The sequence below is a fragment of the Dermacentor silvarum genome, chromosome 10 (genome assembly GCF_013339745.2).
Source record: "Dermacentor silvarum isolate Dsil-2018 chromosome 10, BIME_Dsil_1.4, whole genome shotgun sequence".
NCBI lineage: Eukaryota > Metazoa > Arthropoda > Arachnida > Ixodida > Ixodidae > Dermacentor > Dermacentor silvarum.
In genome coordinates, this window is record NC_051163.1 from 33,910,333 (window position 1) to 33,925,608 (window position 15,276).

Genomic DNA, 15,276 nt, shown 5'->3' on the forward strand with positions numbered 1-15,276 from the left:
ACACCCGCCATCGCCCCGTAAAATAACCTTCAGCGTGTTCCGACGTCCTGTTCCTGCGCCGCTGATTGGACGAGCGGCTTTGTAACTGCAGTCGCGTGATTGAAAAATCGAGCAACGAGCGACTGGCCCAGAACAGTCGCCTTTCACAACAAAGCGATCATTTGGGACCAGTCGCTTGGCGAGTCGACCTTTGCAAGTCGACCTTTGTGAATGAGCCCTAAGGATTGTCAAACAAAAATTACAGGATTAGACAGAATGTCCTGCCTTGTCTCTCTCTGTAGAGAGATGGAGAACTTAAACAGGGAGGAATTTCCGGTTTGCTATCCTGCGCTGGGGTGGGGGATATAGGGGTCGGAAAGAGGGCAAAGACAGAGAGAGAGAGAGAGAGAGAGAGAGAGAGGGAGGGAGAAAAAGAGAGAGAACAGTAATAAAAAAAAAGGCATAGTGGTCGCAAGTAGGTGGGAACTCGTAGTGATCAAAAGTGTGACGAACTATTCAAACGCAGATATTTTCTTCGCTTCTCTCTTCAGCGAGCTTTGCCGTATTGTCTCGGTCTTCTGTCACACCTGTCACTTGTCTTAGTCACAAGTCAGTGGACGCTGACGAAGACATGGCCTCTTTTCGAACCGTCGACTCCAGGCTGAGGGCGCTGTTGTTCACCTATTGCTGAAAACATAATGCTGTCCTGCACTGTTGTTCACATTCTTGCTTTCTTTCCTCTTTGCCTTCGCAGGCATGAAACCAAGCACAACGGCATCGGCGCTGGTCGGAGGCGAAAGAAACCGGTGCCGGCTATGACTGCCGAGGGAGCCCACTCGTCGCGCCCTTCAGCCAATCAAACTCAGCCTCTCCTCACCCACGTCTAAACCTACAGGTGAGTGAAGCAGCTTCTGCCACCCATGGTATTACATAAAAGAATAATTAAATCCTCGAGTTTTACGTTCCAAAACCACGATCTGATTATGGAACACGCTTGTAGTGCGCGGCCACCGGATTTATTTATTACCGCCTTCGGTTATTCATCGTGCACCTAAATCAAAGTATACACTGTAAACGAAAATACCCCCACATGGGAATTTTAACAAGGTGATGTGCCCTATATACTCCCATCCTTGAATATTTATTCCGATGTATGGGAGGAATACAACGGCATTCCCTCGTTTCACTCCGCTCACAACCTGTGGGAGGATAAGGGCGGACATGACGCGATTTTATTCCGCCTTCAAAATTTTGTTCTCCCCGGGAACTCCGCACAGGGAGTTTTAAAAAACTCCACTGCCGGAACAGGTTGGTCACGTGGTGCTTCCCATAAGGCTGTGCGCCGCGCCAGCGACCGGCCGCGTTCGGCGGAGTCGGCGGTGCTCATGGCTGACGGTTTGTTTACATCTGTGAAGTGTCGTTCCGTGCCAGCGTTTCGCCGATTTTCTTTCCTATACTTTATTGCAGAAAGTGTTAAAGGCGTGCCTGAAGCTCACTGTATCTCATCTTCATGTGCGTTAGCTGTGATCATTCTGCTGACAACGATGAATGCAAGAGCAACGATTTCAAGTGCGGAAAAAGGCTTAGTTGTGACCACGAAGCTGCCGGTTGACTCGTGATGTCGGCTCGAGTTTCTGGCTGTGCTTCCGTGTTGCGTGACCTTGACTTGTGTTCCTCAGTGTGTTCAATACCACTTTTATGTCCTTTTGAGTATATTCTGACAACGTCCGGTGTAAAGTGCAGCGTAGCAATGGCAACAGCAGCCACTAATCGAGCGACAACGTCCGTGATAGCCGCGCATGAATGCCATATTCCGACTTCGTCACGGTGCTGTGCTGCCAGTAAATTAGACCGTGGTGCAAGCAACTCTTTTATGAATCTGTGTACGGATATCCTCGCCCAAGAAATACGGTAGGACGTAAGTACGTACTGTGATAAAGCTTCTTACTGAGCGATGTGAATTGAATTGTTATCGCGCAGTTCTGTTTTAATCACGTCGTTGCTTCGGATATTGCATTAACATCATGCTCCATCCAATTTACTGAATTAGGAGCATACCTGCTGGCTCCGAGCGTGAGGATTCGTTTGCCAGATCAGCGATATGGCTCCGTTTCACAGCCGAGAGACATTGCTTGGACGCAGAGAAAGTAGTGCGGTAAAAAATGTATAACTACGCAATTTTCGGTGTTACGTAGGCTGCTACGGGTCATGCTCACATGTAATAAACAGTTGTTCCGCCACAATTCTTTCGCACGAAGCTAATTTTGTCATGAAGCACTCGCACGTACATTTTTCTTGCGTACTGTAACTAACGCACTACTTTTTGGCCGCGGACGCCGGCAGTGTGCGAAGTCGCTTCAGCGCTCACGGAATGGCATTCTAATTTTGAAAAATTATGCCATGAACGTTGTTTTTTCAATATTCTAAGTTAACAGTTCCGTATGGATTTAGGTTTCATGTTATTTTCAGAGAGGCCCATCTCATATGTGCGAGCCTGTGAGTCGTAATTCTGAAAACACTACAGCTGCTCGCTAGGCCGTTTCGAGGCCCACATTATCGTGGCTATATATACTGGCAGGGTTGCTTCTTGTTGTGTGTCGAGTGTGCGTTGGATGTCTTTCACAGCTCTTCGTCGGTTGTTTCTCAAATGTTTATGTATTGCTTGGTCTGCAGGGAAGAAGTTTAGGCGTGTTGGTGGGTCATTGTAATTTTAACTGGGATTCATAGCGCTAAAACGACACAAGGACGAGGAAGGTCTGTCTGGTTTGGTTCACTTGTTTCGCAGAATTTGGCTTATTCTTGTGCGTATATTTCGGAATTTGACCGGAAGCCTCTATATAAAAATTCTCCACGCAAATTGACGCGTCTTTTTTTATACTCCCGGTGCACCTCGAAAAAGCTCCGTCCAGCTCGAAGTAAAAAAAAAATTACAGAAAAAAAAAACTCCGAAGGCACCACGCAAAAATTCCGCCCGCACGGAGTAAAAATCATACTCCGATCATTCGGAGCATAATAAACTCCCAACCGGGGGGTCGCTAGCGGACAAGCATTATACTCCCACCTGAGAGTTATTTCCGTTTACAGTGTACGAGCATGTTTTCGTTTCACCGCCATCAGAACGTGGCCGCCGCCGCAGGAAACGAACCCGCGACCTCGCCAGCTCAACGCCACAGTCGCCAAGCTACCGCAGCCGGTTGCGAGTGAAGCTATACACAGTCAAACCTCGATATAACGAACCTGAATTTAACGAAATTCGCGATGCAACGAACTAATTTTATTTCCCGATCTTAGTTCCATTGAATTAACGAAACCTCGAGTTAGCGAAATTCGCGATATAACGAAGTTTTTCGCTGCAAGTACAACTTCGTTATATCGAGGTTCGACTATCGAGGTCGATATTGGACGACGAACTTGCATGCATTGTTAACAATGTTGCAAGGTTTAGAGAATTAAAAAAGAAAAAAAATGCTTCAGGTCGTCGGCACAGTTCTACAAGAGTCTATTAATTAAACGATTCTGTTTCTGCTTCTTGAGGTGCATCGATCTTAGAGGTGGACTTGCACGAGAAAGCAAAAACGTATTCATGTCACTGAAATGCGGATACCGATTATCGACTAATTAATACGGATAAGAGCGTTGGAACGAAAAATCTTAGGACTAACGTTAAGAGACAGGAAGAGAGCGGTGTGGATCAGAGAACAAACGGGGAAAGCCGATATTCTAGTTGACATTAAGTGGAAGAAATGGAGCTGGGCAGGCCATGTAATGCGTAGGATGGATAACCGGTGGACCATTAGGGTTACAGAATAGATACCAAGAGAAGGGAAGCGCAGTCGAGGACGGCAGAAAACCAGGTGGGGTGATGAACTTAGGAAATTTGCAGGCGCAAGTTGGAATACGCTAGCGCAAGACAGGGGTAATTGGAGATCGCAGGGAGAGGTCATCGTCCTCCAGTGGACATAAAATAGGCTGATGATGATGATGATGAATACGGATAATCGACGAGGGATATTCAGGTCGAATGGATAATCAACTAATGAATAAAATATCGCTAATCAGCCTTCAACTAATCACTTAATGGCACGTAGTGCAATTTAGGTATCGGAGTCGGTGGGATCGGAAGGCATACCCAATGGGAACGCATTCTTATGCAGCGACTGGTTTCGCGATTTCCGTGTTGGTGTCAGAATTAAATCTGCCCTACACTGCTTAAAAAACAAAACAAAAAAAAAACCGTCTTGTTAAACAGTTAACGCCACAACAGCCCATTTTGCTGCGAGTTTGTAGGTGCTTATTGTAAAACTGCGGTTAGTTTCGAAATTCGCTTCCAAGCCGGCGTATCGTGCGAACTTACCGAACTCAATTATTCTGTTTCTTTATTTCTTTGCAGTCGCTTAACTACACAGTGTGACTACATGCACGTGCAGTTGGGGGTGGGTGTGTCTTATTTATTTATTTGCACGTGTATGCGATATCCGTTACATGACGTGCTCGCAGTGAATCCCAGCGCCGGCAAAACATGCTTATCTCGGAAAAGGTGTATAAGCGAAAGAAATGTCTTACCGTATACCTAAAAACAACTACGTGAACCGGAGACTCTTTACCACTACAAGCGGACACGAAAAAAAAAAAAAAGAAAAAAAAAGCGCCAAGTTAAGAAAACACGTACCATGACGTCGGGACCTTGAGCACTGCGGCGTCAACACCATCAACAGCCGCAATACGGAAGAGGAAAAACAAAACGCGCCAACAGTCTTCAACACCAAAGCCGATATCAACGAACCTCGCAAACCAACGCAACGTCGGCACACCGACGTATAGCCAATCCGATCAAGAACGAGCGTTGACGTGCAGGCACGTCGCACCAGTGAGTGCTCACTCTGGCGAAACGTTTCTTTATTTTTTGGGCGGCGCCAAAAACATCGAAAACACGTTAGCACCTGTCGGGCTTCCCGGTTTCGATCGGCCCCTATATGGATCCCACGTAAACAACGCAACTAAGCAGAGGAAAAGGTGACGGAGACGTTCGCTCGAATGGGCATATGTGGAGTCCTCGGAACCCCCGGGGTAAAGTGCCACTCTGAAAGCCTGTTTCTATGATATTGGCTGGTTCGTTTGTTTACTTGTTTCCATAAACATGTGCATATGAAATGAGATCGAGAAAAAAATGTCGCAGTTTCGCCCTAAGGGCGAAGCAATGAATGCGATAGCAACACAGCAATGTCATACGAAGTAAGGTGGGCGGCCTTGGTAGCAATATGAATTGTAGTAAACATGAGCTGATTAAGTAAACAGGTGTGCTGCGGCGTAAGTAGACCGACATGAAGAGAGACTCGATGACCACGAGAAGGCGCGTGTGAAACGGTGGTGTTGATGAGAAGCGCTTACCGTGGGCAGCGCGTGCGAAGGGACACACCTGTAGTGCTGCACTGCGGATCTGGGCAGCATTGCATGTGTAGCGTGCGTTGGAAAATGTGGCCCGACTATTACTAACTGAATGAACAAGCGTGCTGTGAGCACGCACAAACAAACATGAATAGATCACACTGAATGACTGCAGCCAACGACTGTCAAAACGCTGGCAGCGGGCGAAGGTACGTGCGGTCTATCGCTTCAACGGAAACTGAGCGGCGAATAAAGGTCAGAGCCGTGTGGAGATAAAGAGACGGTGCGGTCGAACGAACGACGAGCGCGGTTGTTGGCAGCGTAGAAGTGCGCCCCCCCCCCCCCCCCCCCACTCGCTCCCTCCGGCGCTGGCTTTCCGCTTCCTTGCTTGCGCGTGGGAGATTGAGTGCGTTCGCTCTCCGTGATAGCGCGCGTCCCCGCACGCTTCCGCTGGGGCATACGTCGCGCGGCGAAAATTTTATCTATACGGAACCTCACGGCGACGGCGACGGCAACGGCGACGGCGACGCCGACGGCAGAAATCCGGTTGAAGTGTCCATATAATTGCTATCGCAATAAAAAGTAGCGCGAACAACTTACAAAGTCCTGTGCACGCGTTGATTCCTCCTGTAGATGGTGACACGGGCTTAAACAACATGCCACGAAAGAAACGAATCGTAAGGGAAAAAAAAGGAAGAAAAAAAGTCACAGCTTAATCAAATTAACCAATAATTCGGTGCACAGACGCACGCCGTGTAAATTACACACTGGAAAACGATTTGCTAATAAACGCTAGAAACCGATTACATAGATTAGGAAAGCTGAACTTGAAAGTAAGAATTTGCTTCAGCACAACAATAAAGTAACTGACGAAGCTTTCATGCATATTATTTTAAAAGAGAGAGGGAGAGAGAAGTCGTCGACCTGAAGAAATAACAATATTTCATGGAAACACAAGTTGAGATATACAAACGAGGCAGATAAAGTGTTTGCAAAACGAAGGGAAATTGTCTGGAATGGTCGTTTGTATATGCATTCTGAAACAGTTCTCTCATAGGTATGGAACCAATTTGCCTATACGTCACATCAAGCTGACGCGATGGCCCCGCGGCCATTAGTGCACACGCGGAAAACAAAAATCAATGCAGCGATTGATGGGTACAAAATGACACTAAAGAGAAAGTTAACTTAAGCTGCATTAGCACATTATAAATCTACAGTACCATGAAACCAACACTTACCGTGAAAGAACACTTGGTGAACCAGAAAATACTCAAGAAAGCAATGCTGGTGCTTATTCAAGTTCCCGCAGCAGCTCGCCATGACGTCATTAATTCGTGAATTCATGGTATCAACGCAGAGCATTTAAATTAGTCACGGCGCTCCATCGCCAAAGCTGACCCTTGCTGCAGAAAAGCCTACAAGCCATCATTGCCCTTGACCGTAGTCGGGGCCGTGATTAGGCTGGATGCCTGTTGAATTCCTGAATTTATGATACTGCGGAAGATGGCAATGATCGAGGTGGTATTCGGAAGCGATATCTTTGACTGCCGACTTCCCCGTTGACTCCAGTCACACCCCTCGTTCAACCACCGTTAATCGCTTGGAATTTTCCATCTTCCTGCGAACCTCTGCCTCGTGAAGACGTCGACACATGTATGACGGTATACGTTAAAGGAAGCACGCAGGCATTCCGTAAGCGCACCGCCAGCAATGCCTGTCGACCAGAGTATCAAATATGCAACACGCGCCAATTTCCCGTCGTCGGTCGTTTGTGTCGGGGCCCGCTTTATTCACTTAACGGCGGCACACCAAACTACACCAAAGCGATCGCCTCGAATTAGCCGACACGACGCGCCCCTTAAGGAAACGAGCCGGTTTCTGAACGCCAGCAAGCCTGACACGTAAACGTTCGGGAAACGTTTAGGCACCGCGCGAACAAACGGCTTGCTGTCACGCCATGCCAACGGTCGTTACCGCGCTTGTCTCTTCAGACTCGCCGCGAGAGGGCGCTTGTGTACAACGGCGTATAAGGCCGCAGGCTGTCGTTTCGCGTGTGCCGAATGGTTTGCTGCGAACAGCAATAACTTGTATACGTACGGAACGGCCCGAACGACCTCGCGGGAACGGCTGTTTGCGGTCTTGTATCGACAAGGTGCGCTTGGTTTTTCTTTTTCCTCCTTTTTTGTGTGTATGTGGCCAGTGGACTATACGGCTGCACTTGAACGACACGGCTACAACAAGAGGGCAACGGAAGGGAGAATAAACAATGTAGATGAAAGGTTTGTGAAGCATGTTTTGGTGCCGTTGAAGAAGCCTGCGATGCTGGGTCAGTTAATCCAGCACGGCTTGTGATGGTAAACAGCACAAGAAACGGAGGAGATACAGAACGATACCACGAAGCACTCTGCGCATGGTGTGTGTTTATAACGCTGGAGGCCGTTGAGCGAAAAAGTGTTACTGAGCCCTTCGCTGGACATCATATCAACAGAGCGAGCCATGAAGGCCCTTTGAGAATTTTTGTATATTAAAAGAGAAATTATAATGTTGAGCATAGGCAGAAGGATGCGACTATATATATAGTCGCATCCTTCTGCCTATGTTTAACGACACTCCTCACATTCTCCTTTTCTCTTTCCCTCCAAGCAGAGTAGCAGACCGGAGGACCGTTACCTCCGGGCGGCACATCTGCTTTTCCTTACCTAGGTTCCCCCGTAATTCAAATTGTGACGTTTTACGTGCCAAAACCACGATCTCAACAGAAAGAAGCTCAACAGAAATAAATTATCCTCCCTACCTTCTGTTTATTTTCGTTTGCTATACTGTTTATGCCATTAGAAGCCATGTTAGGGTTGCTAAATACTGGCGCACGAGATCGCTAGTAAAGTTCAAAGATACAGCGCATCAAGCACTATCGAATGTTACGTTGACTCGCTACTGAGACCACAGTACTTAAGTCAATATGTGGAGAACAACAGAAGGGGAAAAACTTGCATAAAAAATGTTATTAACTCGGTTTAAGGGCCTCAAAACAGCTTCTGACCTACGATTCGATTGGTGGACCGGCTTTGTGAAAAAAGGCAGTCACGTGACGTCGATCGGCGAGACACTTTGCCGAAGACGAAAATAAATTTCATTTCAGTTCCTTTTTTGCTCACGAGTGGGAGCTCTGCTTTCATAACGACACTTAAGGTTTTTTTTTTTTTCAGAAAAGTTCACGTGTTCGAAATAATGCGAGTGAAACACTTAGCGGAAAACCCTTGATCTAGGGACATAACTCCTAAAGTCAGACAGTATTACCGTTTTCTAGTAACCTAAAAAAAATCACATTTTTTTTACGCGACTGCCATTGTTATGTGCTCGCTGCAACCTGCCCTATATACTTGTACAGTCGCAAGCAACAGTCCAGAGACCACAGATGTCGCGGGGAAAAAAAGGTTTTAGTTTTGTTCGCAGCCGGTACTGGCATGTAGAACTTTTTGTTGGACTAGTTAGTGCATGTTAGTACTGAAGTACTAAAGCGCCAAACAGACGACACAATAAGATACACGGACGAGCGGTCGTCCGTGTCTCTTCTTGCGTCGTCTGTTTGGCGCTTTAGTACGTCAGTAATAGGCATGTGAGATCAAATCACGTGGTATATACAGCCTGCGTACGCCTGTTCCAACAATGTAATACACGCAGACAATTCCATGTCGCATGGCTGAGCTAGAGGAAACTTCAGATTCCGTGGTCTCTAGACTTTTGCACCCGACTGCACGTATAACAATTTACTGTCTCCCCAGTTTCTTCAGGTGTAACTTTTGTCTACCGAAGCAAGCTTCGCTTTTAAAATGTGGCCTCTGGTTTCTATCTCGGAACGCATTTCGGTATAAAAAGAAAAAAAGAAAGAAAACGTACTAGAAGTTACAGCTTGAGGTGATATTGTGAACAGACATTACGAAGAACTTGGAAGCAATATTTTTTGTAACTTGTTTGTAAAGTCTGTACAAAGGGTTGGGGGCCAGAGGCCGCATTTTCTAAACTTTTGATCGGTTGCTCGGATGATATCGTTTTGTTCTCGCAACGATGCCCGGATGTTCTCGTTTGAGTGCCCGGATAACGGCTCTGGTTTGTGGCTCAAGGTCACTTGAAGGTCGCCGGCAACGGGAGCTAAAACCATTTCGCATTAAAAAAAAAAGAAAGGAAAATAATAAATATATACGGCGCGAAAAACGGCCGCGGCACGACTTCTCTTCAAGTTCGCACGGAAAAGAACCGCTTCGTGCAAACTTTATGCGTTCTCGGCAGTAGTGGTCACACGGGCAGGTCCTTTCCTAGCGAGGCACGCCACATGTTAGTGGGGTACTTGACGGCTGCTGCAAAGCACCGCAATGCCCGGCGTATAATGCGCCGTTTAACGATGAGTTGAGGCTTTGAGCTGCATAAGTTACTACAAGAGCGCCTTCAAAATTCGTTCTGGGTTATAAGACAGCGCTATGGGAGCGTTCACGTGTACACTTTAAGGGGGAGCTTTACTTGGACAAGCGGCTGTACAGATGTTTATAGTGCTGCAAGTTCTAGTGTGCTGTGCGGTGACAGTGACCGACTGTGATTGTGTGTGTCTGTGCTCCTTTCTTTCTCTATCTCTACTTTCCTGTCACTTTACCTCCCCCTCCCCTCTCTCCCCAGCGTAGGGTAGCAAACCGGATCTTCCCATCTGGTGAACCTCCCTGCCTTTCCCCTTTCTTCCGTCTCTCTCTCTCTCTCTCTTTTTAGCTCGGACCCAATTCTGATTTCTCTATTCAAATGCATGTTAACGGGACGAGGCCCTCTTAAAGCGATCGCTTTAAATGAAATCCCTTGCATGTGGGAGAAAAAGGGCAACTTCTCGGAAAGTTGGCAGCAGATTTTTAATTTAGGATCTGAATTTTTTTAATTGCAGAAATTTGGTAAGTGACAAAAAAATGGAATTTTGACGTTTACATATTGGTTACTCTGCACTAAAAGCACATGTCACAGTTCCGTAGACTCCGAATTCGATATATGAACTTGCGGCTTCTTCGAAATTGTTGGTCTTTACGAGGGTCTTGCGAATGAATGAATGAATGAATGAATGAATAAACCTTTATTTGAAGCAGTGACTTGTCAGTCGACGTGGGAGGGTCCCTTATTCCAGGAACCCTCTGGCTTGGATCGCCCTCCGGGCCCGGGCTACGAGTTCGCGCTGGTCGACCAGGTCCGGCTTGGAGATCACAGCCTCCCACGTTTTAGCGAGGAGGTTTGGGTCTTCGTCCGCTGCTACTGGTTGTGTCGCTGTGATGCTTGCGCGGGTGTTCTCGCATTGCAGTAGGAGCTAATTATAATTACAGAACAGCACCAGGGACGCAGACAGCGAAAATTATGTTACGTGTTTATAGTTATAATTATGCGTTTTAAAATTATGTTACCACAACTACTTGCCAAGCTGTCTCGGTCTTGGGATATTCCTATTTACAAGCTTTGCCAATTTTTATAGTGGTGTATAATACAACAATTGGTGTCCCCTTTAGTTGTCGTAATTGGAGCAGCTTACGTAACTCTGATATCGTAATTTATTGCTGACTTACCGAGTTTAAAACGGTGTTCGAGTTTTCTTATTTTTTTTCGTATTTCAATTGTCAACAAGTATTGTCAAGAAATCATCATCATCATCATCATCATCATCATCATCATCATCATCATCATCATCATCATCATCAGCCTATATTTATGACCGCTGCAGGACGAAGGCCTCTCCCTGCGATCTCCAATTACCCCTGTCTTGCGCTAGCGTACTCCAACTTGCGCCTGCGAATTTCTTAAGTTCATCATCCCACCTGGTTTTCTGCCGTCCTCGACTGCGCTTCCCTTCTCTTGGTATCCATTCTGTAACCCTAATGGTCCACCGGTTATCCATCCTACGCTTTACATGGCCTGCCCAACTCCATTTCTTCCGCTTAATGTCAACTAGAACATCGGCTATCCCCGTTTGTTCTCTGATCCACACCACTCTCTTCCTGCCTCATAACGTTAGTCCTAACATTTTTCGTTCCATCGCTCTTTGTGCGGCCCTTAACTTGTTCTCGAGCTTCTTTGTTAACCTCCAAGTTTCTGCCCCATATGTTAGCACCGGTAGAATGCAATGATTGTACACTTTTCTTTTCAACGACAGTGGTAAGCTCTCAGTCAGGATTTGGCAATGCCTGCCGTACGCACTCCAACCCAATTTTATTCTTCTGTAAATTTCTTTCTCATGGTCAAGGTCCCCTGTGAGTAATTGACCTAGATAAGCGTACTCCTTTACAGACTCTAGAGGCTGACTGGCGATCTTGAAGTCTTGTTCCCTTGCCAGGCTATTGAACATTATCTTTGTCTTCTGCATATTCATCTTCAACCCAATTCTTACACTTTCTCGATTAAGGTCCTCAATCATTTGTTGTAATTCGTCTCCATTGTTGCTGAAAGGACATCATCTGCATACCGAAGGTTGCTGAGATATTCGCCGTTGATCCTCACTCCTAAGTCTTCCCAGTCTAATAGCTTGAATACTTCTTCTAAGCATGCAGTGAATAGCATTGGAGAGATTGTGTCTCCTTGCCTGACCCCTTTCTGGATAGGTAACTTTCTACTTTTCTTGTGCAGAACCAAGGTAGCTGTGGAATCCTTGTAGATATTTTCGAGATATTCCTCCTGTACTCCTTGGTTACGCAATACCTCTATGACTGCTGGTATCTCTACTGAATCAAATGCCTTTTCATAATCTATAACAGCCATATAGAGAGGTTGATTGTACTCTGCTCATTTCTCTATTACCTGATTGATGACATGGATATGATCCTTCGTAGAATATCCCTTCCTGAAGTCAGCGTGTTCTCTTGGTTGGCTGAAGTCAAAAATTGCCCTGATTCTATTAGAAATTATCTTGGTGAATAACTTGTACAATACTTAAAGCAAGCTAATGGGTCTATAATTCTTCAATTCTTTACCATTTCCCGTTTTGTGGATGAGTATAATGTTGGCGTTCTTCCAGCTCTCTGGTACGCTTTAAGTCGTGAGGCATTGCGTCTAAAGAGCCGCAAGCTTTTCCAGCATGAAATCTCCTCCATCTTTGATTAAATCGACTGTTATTCCATCTTCTCCAGCAGCTTTCTCCCTGGTCATGTCTTGCAAGGCCATTCTAACTTCCTCGCTAGTTATAGAAGGAGCCTCTGTATCCTGTTCGTCACTGCTTTGAATGAAAGTAGGCTTGGCTCCTCTTGGCACTGTACAGGTCAGTATAGAATTCTTCCGCTGCTTTTACTATGTCATCGAAATTGCTGATGATATTACCCTTCCTTCCGCCTCAATCCACCTTAAACCACATCGTTTTACTCCACTTTAGTTCACCTTACTCTAATTTCTACTAACTTCAATCTTGACATACAAATATACAAGACGCTGATGATGATCTTTGCTGCCACTCGTTGCGGACAACGCCGGCTTTTCTGATTCACGGGACATGGAATGCTTTTGAATTGCTTGAAGTGTGTACTGTCCGTTCAGCTCAGACCACTTTATACGCACTACTGTATAGTATATATACAGCTGCATAGCAGGAACACTAGATGGTATTGTTGGTCGATTTTCGCTGAAAGAGTTCGCGTCACGTCTGTGAAATTATTATATATTGATGCTGTTTGAGCAAACTTACGACGCAGGATGCCTGGGTTGTTACACAGCTGAGCGCCTTTTTGCGTGTGCATTTTGTACTCATTTGAATACTTTGTTATCTTTGGCGGCGTTGGATTGCGATTCCTACGCTACAAACGACTAAACCTGGCCTCACCATTAGCACCCGTTTACCTTGACAGGTGCTGCTCCACGCTTAAATACGTAGTTTGGCTTATTTCTTTCGTAACATTCGGAAACAGAACAACTCAAAATTTGCAAACAGTTTTGCTTTGTGCGTTCCTAATCAGGTCACCAAGGGAACTTCAAACTGCGAGAACTTTAGCGGAAAGGGCAGTTTGTCGACGTGCGCAGCGGACTCGCATCGGTGGTGCAGAGCTAAGCACACTTTTGTTCACCCCTGTGCTTGGCAACTTCTTTGACTATAGTGTGCGCATTTCCATTAACAAATTCGCATTTCTTCTTCTTCAGGCGACTTTGACGGCTGTTATACGGCGATGTCACGTGTATTTATTGGTTGCAAGATCACTACAATATATGCAGGCATCGCGGCGTGTGGATTCCCTTGAGATACAAGTCTGCACCTGTTATTAATATAACTCGACACCTTTATTGAGGTACAGAGACAGTATTATGGCAACGATATAATTAAAAAAAAACGATCGAGACATCGTATCAGTCAACAGAACGAAGCGGCTACTTAACACGAGCTCCACTTCGAATAACTGGGCTTCGTTGCGCTTGTCTGCGGGAAGCAACTGTCACGTGTGCGGACTGCGTTGTTCCAAACTCCGGTAACGTCGTGCACATGTCCGCTCTCACACGGAAGCCCGAGTCTTTTAACAGCGAAGCTGTTCTAGCTAACCGTAAAAAGTGCCGCCTACTGCCGCAAAACCTCGCCGAGCTGTGACGTCACTGCGTTGCCTAGCAACCACCTTGCGGAGGATCGTGTGCCTCGCCTCCTTCCTCTCCGTGGCGTGCACATGTTGTCTTGACATGGGACGTTAAGGAGAGGGAAGGAGAGCATGCGGGCGGCGCGCGCAATGCTCGGGAGAGGGTAAGAGAAAATGAGAGCGAGATAGAGAAAGAAATTGTAGCAGCACCAACGAGGCAACGCGCAGAGCTGCTGCCGACGCCGCCCGCGTTGCCTAGCCGCGCATGCGCCGAAGCAGTAGCGATGACGTCACCTCGCGTTGCCAAGTAACCGCCGCGCAGGTGCGCGCTCGCTTCGCCCGACGCAGACACGGCTCCGCCGAGCAACCACCAGCTGCGCGCTACTGCGCACGCGCCGTGACGTCATCCCGGCGTGTCGTCTGCTGCGCTAGGTGCGCCCGCTAGGTGGCCATCACTGGCACCTCTGTAGGCGTTGCACTAGGCGTATAGGTGAGACCATATAATCATGCTATGTAGGGCCTGGAACGCCGAAATCTTCTGGTAATCGGAGTGCTTCCTCGTAACAACGGCTACGCAAAGGGAAGTTTACGTCTTCGTTTCCCTCCGTGTGTTCCTGCGCTGCACATCAGAGGAAGCAGGAGGAAGCTTATTCAACTAATACACCGTATTGTAACGTAAACAGGACAGTCCCTTGTGTTCTATTTCCTTCTAACTTGCTTCGGTATGGGATACACAAATGCTAGACGCGCTGCGTAGTTCTCCGGTGCAAACATGCAAAATGTGTTACATCGCTGCATAATTCACCAAAGCAAGCTCATAGAAGAAAAGCGAATAGACGACTAGCGTAGTAACAACGATCTCAAATAGGTAAACTAACAAAGCCCTCTACGCTGATGCGCATTTGTTTTATTTCCTGTGGCCTTCGTAATTGCTCTGGCTGCCTGCGCGATTTTATTGTAGTCACGCTTCAGCCATCTTTAAATCGCAATGCGCTTTAAGCTAACTCAAACATATTTTCCATTCCCTTGAGCCTTTTAACCAAGCATCCGAAGAAAAATAGAATAAAACGCATAAATTGAAAATTGAAAATTATCAGTTAATGAAACTTCTGGCGCACACCGGAGCGGTAGGCCTCAGCGGCAGCTTCGACTTGACAACGCACGAGGAACTACACACTTCTCCGCAAAGTCAAGCGCAAATACGCGATGATGATAAGTGGTTCTTGAGGGAAAGGGAAAGGTTGGCGCTATCTTCTGCAGCCCTTGAGGGAGCACGGCTCAGCGCCAATACGCGAGGCGAAACGTTTCTTGGTGCGAGAGAGAGAGAGAGAGAGATTGATTAGTTTGCAGA

At 46.7% G+C, this 15,276-nt stretch overlaps 1 protein-coding gene across 2 annotated transcripts in view; it reads left to right on the top strand.

Moving 5' to 3' along the window:
• Positions 1-15,276, top strand: part of LOC119430971 (serine/arginine repetitive matrix protein 1) — a 148,809-nt gene that overhangs the window by 108,353 nt on the left and 25,180 nt on the right. For both annotated transcript variants that reach the window (XM_049657776.1, XM_037698438.2), the window contains one exon: positions 734-874. The gene's annotated coding sequence lies outside the window, so the exon portion shown is untranslated. The remainder of the gene's footprint in view (positions 1-733; positions 875-15,276) is intronic.